The sequence below is a fragment of the Acartia tonsa genome, chromosome 5 (assembly GCF_053477335.1).
Source record: "Acartia tonsa isolate MP-2025a chromosome 5, ASM5347733v1, whole genome shotgun sequence".
Classification (NCBI taxonomy): Eukaryota; Metazoa; Arthropoda; class Copepoda; order Calanoida; family Acartiidae; genus Acartia; species Acartia tonsa.
In genome coordinates this window covers 31,164,391-31,171,611 of record NC_137264.1, presented here as the reverse complement: position 1 = coordinate 31,171,611, position 7,221 = coordinate 31,164,391, and the positions used below count along the sequence as shown (strand labels likewise).

At 29.1% G+C, this 7,221-nt stretch overlaps 1 long non-coding RNA gene across 1 annotated transcript; it reads right to left on the bottom strand.

Moving 5' to 3' along the window:
* Window positions 1–217: 217 nt before the first annotated feature.
* Window positions 218–2,783, bottom strand: LOC145320309 (uncharacterized). Its single transcript, XR_013880154.1, has 4 exons — window positions 2,675–2,783; window positions 1,881–1,949; window positions 1,379–1,448; window positions 218–578 (listed from the first exon to the last, which is right to left on the bottom strand). It is a non-coding gene; the product is annotated as an uncharacterized LOC145320309 (long non-coding RNA).
* Window positions 2,784–7,221: the final 4,438 nt, after the last annotated feature.

Genomic DNA, 7,221 nt, shown 5'->3' with positions numbered 1-7,221 from the left:
AGAAAAGCAAACAACGTATAAGTACAAAATAATACTTAGAAATCAATACAAAAGGGATAGTTACACGAAATTCATTTTTATAAAAATCATTATCTTATAATAACAACGACTTTTATCTTGTCCCTTGAACAACAATGGGTATTTCTAATCATAGAGTAGCTTTGCTAATCAAAAAATAATACATCATGAGGGGTAAATGTCATAAAAAAAGTCAATGTTTTGGGAATGTTATATTTATTTTAAATTCAACTAGAACAATGCACATTCTTATTTTTGAAATTTTAAAATGGTACAATACTAGTTATTTCTTGCGTCGTATTATAAATAGCTTTTCGTGCCTTCAGCATCTCAGGGATAAAAAAAACTGGTAACCTTATAATTGTACATTTTTTTATTCATAGAAAACTGGATATAATACAATGCTGGACATAATTTTTAGTATGGCTGAGAACCGGTTCTAATCCACTAGATATTAATCGGTTTTGTATGAATACGAGAAATATCATTGATTTTAATGATTAAATTTGTTATTTCTTAAGTTCTCATCGCGCTCAAAGTAGGTAGGTACTTCTCAACACCTGAAACATTAATAATAAAGAAATTTTTATATATCTGTTTAAAAAGATCTTGCTAACCGATAAAAAATTCTTTTTGAATCAAAGCTTACAAAAAGCCTGGATAGGTTTTAAGCATTTTAATGAATTAAAAACCCAAACAAGCCGCACATACAACAAACTACTATTCACAAATATAATTATAAATTCAATAACTGCCTAGAATAGCTTGAAATTATTTTCTTTATAAAAACTTTATCCATTTTAAATTCTGAAGAAACAAATCTATAAATATTAACCTTCAAGGAGAATTGCGCCATGAAAATTTTTTATGTCATTTTACTTTTTCTTTTTAAAACTAAATTGAAAAGCTAATAGGTTGAATTCCCCCACCTGGCTTAAATGCTCCTAGAGGCCTTTAAGGGGGTAGCCGCCAGTTTTGATAAATTGTAATTTTTTGACAATCTTTGTATGTATATTCTTATAAAAATATCTGTCCGTGTGTAGTGAAGAAAACACTGAACCACTGAACCGATGTGATTCTCCTAAACAATTTAGCTTCTCATAGGCAAGTTTTATGATTATTTTGTGGGGACGGGGAGTTACCAACACCATACAAATAGAAATCGCCACTAGAAAAAAATTACCCCCCTCCCATTTTTTTTAAATTTTCTTTTTAAATCTAATATTAGAACTACAATTGAAAAGGGGGGGGGGGGCGGTCATAAAATTATTACTTCTAAACTGAAATTTAAAGAGAATGGTAAATCCTATTTTCCAGTGCATATATAGTTTGTTCTGTATTTTGAAACCATTAATTTTACCTGTTTTATAATTTTAGAAATTTTAGGCTCTTGCTCTCTGTCAGGTGTATCGGGGCAGAAATTTTTCTAACTAAAAAATAATCAAATAAAGTTTATAATCATTTGAAATGAATTTCTTATGAATGAGCTATCTTTATTATCAGACATAAAAAGTTATAAAATGATTCTTTTTGGAAAATAATGTAATTGTAGCATTAACAGAGGGGGCGGTGAAAGGAATGTTTTTTTTGTTTGTTTTCTATAATTAGGGTCGGTTCGTCCTTTCGTCCATCTGGCGAATATATCTTTTTTGTTAAGTTAGCCATCTCAATTATCAAGTCCTAAATATGTAATTACGATCTTAAACAGTATACTGTATTTTATCAGTTTTAAAAGCAATTTACTAACTTTTTTGTTTTGACTTTTTTTATTCTGCTTATTCAGTTTTTAATGTTCTTTTGGCCACCAGTTTCAAAGCTTCGCTTTTGTGGATGTTGTCATCCTTGATTTGAACTTAAATTACCTTTAAGAAACGAATCAGTATTTCTGCAAAACATAGAAATAAAGGAACATTCACATCAAACAATTCAACCTAAACAAATAAAACATAATACATTTATAGATAGACATTTTGCGTGATAAATGAGGAATTAGAATTTAAGGTTTGAATTTTGCTGTAGAAATTATCATTGGGATTCTTTTATGAGTTGCAAGCTAGCCACAAGTAACTTTTTGGGTAATTTCCTTCAACAAATTTGATGATTACCCCACCCTTTCCCTATATATTTTTACTCCAACGTAAATTTCTTCCTAGCCCCTGCAGGGCTAATCTGTTCTTTACTTAACATTTACGAAATTTAATATACTTAATGCTATTAGACGTTTTTTAAAAGTTCTAAAACATTGTTGAATACCTAGCTATAATATTAATTTATCATCATCAGGCAAAAAGGGGATATTAGACTGTAAATTATAATAGTAACAAAGATGACAAAGCGAAGCCCTGTAACGGTAGGACAAACGGACATTAACATCTGTATAGTGTCAAAACTGAAAAATCTAAATATAAATGAATAAGAGTCAAAGCATAATTGTGAGTAAATGTGTTGAAAAACTTCTTGATACAGGATAATGTTTATGGACATACTTAAATTTTTAGGACTTGATTATATAGTTGCTTTGCTTATGATATTGTACTTTGTTGTCCTAGGAATCAGTATACCAATAACAGAAAAGATTATGCAACACATTATACGCAAGAAAATTTTCGGCAGAAATCTTTCAATTAGATTGATTTTGTTCAATAAAAAAAAATACCTTTCATGGGTCACTCTGCTGGTGTCGTGCCCTCGCTGCGGGTTCGTTTGAATGGACATTTTTAAAGATTGCAAGATAGGATGGCTGATACTCTAAATCATGTTAATCTGAAATGGATAATATTCATGAGAATTTTACATAATAATGTATATAAAATTGAGAATATATTTGTAAAAAATTGGTCAAACATTAAATAAATCCAAATAAATAGTAAACAAATAATAAGGTAACGAAATATATGGCTTACAGGCCAAACATGATAATAATTGTTGTATGGTATGTAGTGTGTAATAGTTAAGCATGTACTAGATTTCTTAAAATATAATGACTATGAAACCTAACTTGATTTATATTTTACAAAATGACATATTGACAGTAAGAAATATTCCGTGATACTGACTCAAAATTGCACAAAAAACTATTTATATATAAAATACTTTGGTCCAAAATAACTAGTTTTTCGCCTAAAATTCGACTAGTGTCAAAAAATCCAATAAACTCTTTTTTTTGTAGGTAAACCAAAAGTATCACAGTGAGATTTTCAAAAATCAAAAAACCGAAAACGAACTCGTCACAAAGAAGGGAAGATCTTAAAAAGTTTTCTATTAATATTTTTTTTTACTTTATATAGGATAGGATATTATATATTACATTGATTATTTAGAAAGCTGAAACTTAGTTATAGATAGATGGGCAGACCTTTCATGTATAAAAAAGCCTTGCTTTTAAGTAATATAAATAATCACATAATTTAAGTTATATTATTTTTTAAAAAAACTTATATTAAATTATTTTAACCAACTCTCAACAAACAGACAGCTGTTGTTTTGTTTTGTTTTTATTGCACTCTTTAATGCTTTCCTTACCCCCTTTCTCAATGAAGAATGGTGCCGAGATTTTTCATTTTTAATTGTGCATTCATAATATTTCAGAATTGTGTATATTTATCTTTATAGTTATCTTACATTTTTTCATATATGTACAAAGCAAATAACTGATTTCTAATGATTTTTAACATCATTTATCTATAGATATTTAGGTATTTAAATTAATTTTAAAATAAATGAAAAAATGAAATTTCAGGGTCCATAATCAAAAATGTTTTTTGGCATTTTTTACCATATAAGGGTGTATTTTTTCGATCATCGGGAGAATTTTTAATCACCCCCAGAAAGCTATATACTACCTATTCTGGTTAGTTTAATATGTATGTAACAAAACCTTACATATTTTACTATGTATCCACGAGTAAACTTCAAGAAAAATATGTGTTATTTGTCAATTTGATAGGTTTTAAGATATGTATAATAAAACACACAAAAAACATAAATGTTTTAATGTGAAAATATTAATTTTTTTAAAGTTTGATAATTTTTTTAATGTGAAGTATATAAGACTTAATTTTTAAAAATATACTCTTAAAAAACATTAATCTGTAACATATATCAACTCTTTTCCAGCTTCGTGATCACTTTAATTCAAAGTTTAATTAATCACCCCTTCCCTTCCTCTTTGTCACATGTTAGAACAACAGTTTTGAAGATTGTATACAAAAACGGCAGTTAACTTTGACCTATTAAGGAAATGGCCAGGTCCTACTGTTTTTATTTTCTAATAAATTACATCTTATGCCTTGTAATGGCATTGTATCAATACAAGGATAAGTAGTAGCAAAGCACTTTAACACTTTAGTAGCATGAAGAAAAATTTGAAAGGTGTTCAAACAAGATAAAGTAGATGCAGGAGAATCTTCAATTGAAATTTCTGAAGCTTAGCTCAGTAAGAAGCAGTACAAATTAAAATAAATTAATCAGATTTCCTTGCAAAGGGTCAGGATTCAAGGAATGATGGTCAAATTAAGTTAGTTATTAGATGCTTAATTACTTAACTTCAACAATAGTTTTTATAGTTGCATTTTTATGCATAAATTTGTCTTTAGTTGCTAACTTTATGTAAAACTTTAATTAATTTCAAAAGAATAAGAAAAAATCAAAATCAACAAAAATTAGAATTTTGGGAAGTGCACAAGAACATAATAATTTGATACCCATAATACAAAGTAGAATGATGTCTGTTAGACCGTCCGAATAAAGTTTAAGATCTTGCTAACCACTGGAAAATTAATTTCTGCTTTTCAGGGAATATACTTATTTGTCATACAAAGGTTTTATGAACCATTAAACGCCATTTCATCTTATACTATACTACCCCTTAAGTAAGCAACCGCAAGAGACCATGTTCGAAGCAATCCTTTTATTGTGCGTTCCTTAAAATCTCTAAAAATGTTATGTCTGTTTGAAATGGTCCCAGGCGTTTTAATAGGCGAGGAAAAGGGAAAGATAGGACAACAAATAATTTTTTCAAATAATTATGCTGCACGGAGGCAAAATAGTTATTTTTCTTCTCAGGCTTGTTACTTGCCCAATAAGGAAAAGTTGTTGTGCCAAGAATAGAACTTTAACTCTGTTATTTTGTCAAAACAAATCCATAAAACAGCAAAGAGAATTTGAGCTTTCCAAATGGTAAAATTGCTTACTAATCTGATTTACAGATAGAAATAAGAGAATACTTAGACTTGATTTTGTCTTTGAAAAAAAAGAACATAGCATTAATCCATCAGTCTTAATAAACACATTAAAAAACAAGGATGACAACATCCATAAAAGCGAAGTTCTGAAACGGTAGGACAAACGGACATTAACACTTGTATAATGTCAGAGCTGAATAATCAGAATGCGAATGTATAAGAGTCAAAGCAAAATTGTAAGTAAATTTGTTGAAAAACTGCTTGATACAGGATAATGATTATGGACATACTTACATTTTTAGGACTTGATTATAGAGATGCTTCGCTTATACTATTGTACTTTGTTGTCCCAGGATTCAGTATACCAAAAATCAAACCAATCGGATAATTAGGTCACATACAAATTTGTTGTTAAAAATGTAAAAAAAATCAACATGTTTAAAATGGACGTACGGACATTCTGGTAATTATTATAGAGTTGCTACGCTTTCTAACCGGTACCTAACTATTACAGGAATCACCATGCAAAATTTGAAATTGATAGGACAATTCTAACATGCCTAAATTAACAAAAAAAAAACTATTTAAAAAAGTAAAAAAAATCAACATGTTTAAAATGGACGTACGGACATTTTGGTAATGATTATAGAGTTGCTACGCTTTCTAAATCGTACCTAACTACTTAAGGAATCACCATGCAAAATTTGAAATCGATAGGACAATTCTAACATGTCTAAATTAACGAAAAAAGCTATCCGTGACGGACGGACGGACGGACCGACCCTAATTATAGAAAAGCTTCGCTTTTAATAAGGGGCTTCCCTTTCCGTACTTAGATTTTTTAAATGAAAATAAATAATTGGGAGAGGAGAAAATTTTCAACAGGCCAATGCCTTCAGAGGGTTCTCCCATTAGTAGGTAACAAACCACCAAAACAATATGAAGCTTTGGAGCCAAATTGCAGCAGGCGAGATCTTAAGGTACTGATATATACAGAAAGATGAACATACAGACATATATATTTTATGTATTTCTTATATAATGTTTAAATTGTTTTGTTATGCTGGTTTAATTGCACACTGCAGTGTTGTGCTATTTATAGAACTCTCTTTAAGGTTGGCAATCTCTTGTTTAATCTTCATATTAGTTTCTGGTTTGGTTGTGTATTTGTGTGTGTAGGTAGGTGTATATATTTGTGGGAACATGTTTTGTTACTTGTGCTGCTATCTATAATTTACTTTGTCTAACTGTCCGCCCATCCTTCATTCTCTAAGGTCGTAAAACCATGGTCAATATGTGATTTTCTTAGTTGTTATTTTAGATAGTCTGCTGCTTTTTTTTTATGTGAATATAACTCTTACAAGAGTATTCAGTATATATAACTGAATAGGTATACAAACTACAAACTACGTTAACTACTTATATATATAAGTCAACTAAACCTAGGGAGGGAGGAGACATAGAAAAGTAAATAATAATGATGTTTGTATGAACATGTTTTCTCATCTTAAATTTTGATTGACTAGGGTACAAATTTGTAGAGTTCAAATTCAACAATAATTTTATTCTATAAAAGGAGCAACTTTGTTTCTCATTCTCAAAATCTTCCATTTTCTTATTATCTAAGGTCCCCGACTCAATCACCTTCAATTGAAAATATGTCTTCCATTCTAATATTAGCTTAGAAATCTAAAATAATCCGATTTTTAGAATTTAGTTTATGTATGGATGTTCTCATCCTTGTTATTTATTACATATATGACAAATAAATAAATTTTATTTGAATATATTATTATATTTTAGAAAAATAAGCATGACAACATCCATAAAAGCGAAGCTCTGAAACGGTAGGACAAGCGGACATTAACACTTGTATAATGTCAGAACTGAATAATCAGAATGTAAATGTATAAGAGTCAAAGCAAAATTGTAAGTAAATTTGTTAAAAAACTGCTTGATACAGGATAATGTTTATGGACATACTTACATTTTTAGGACTTGATTATAGAGTTGCTTCGCT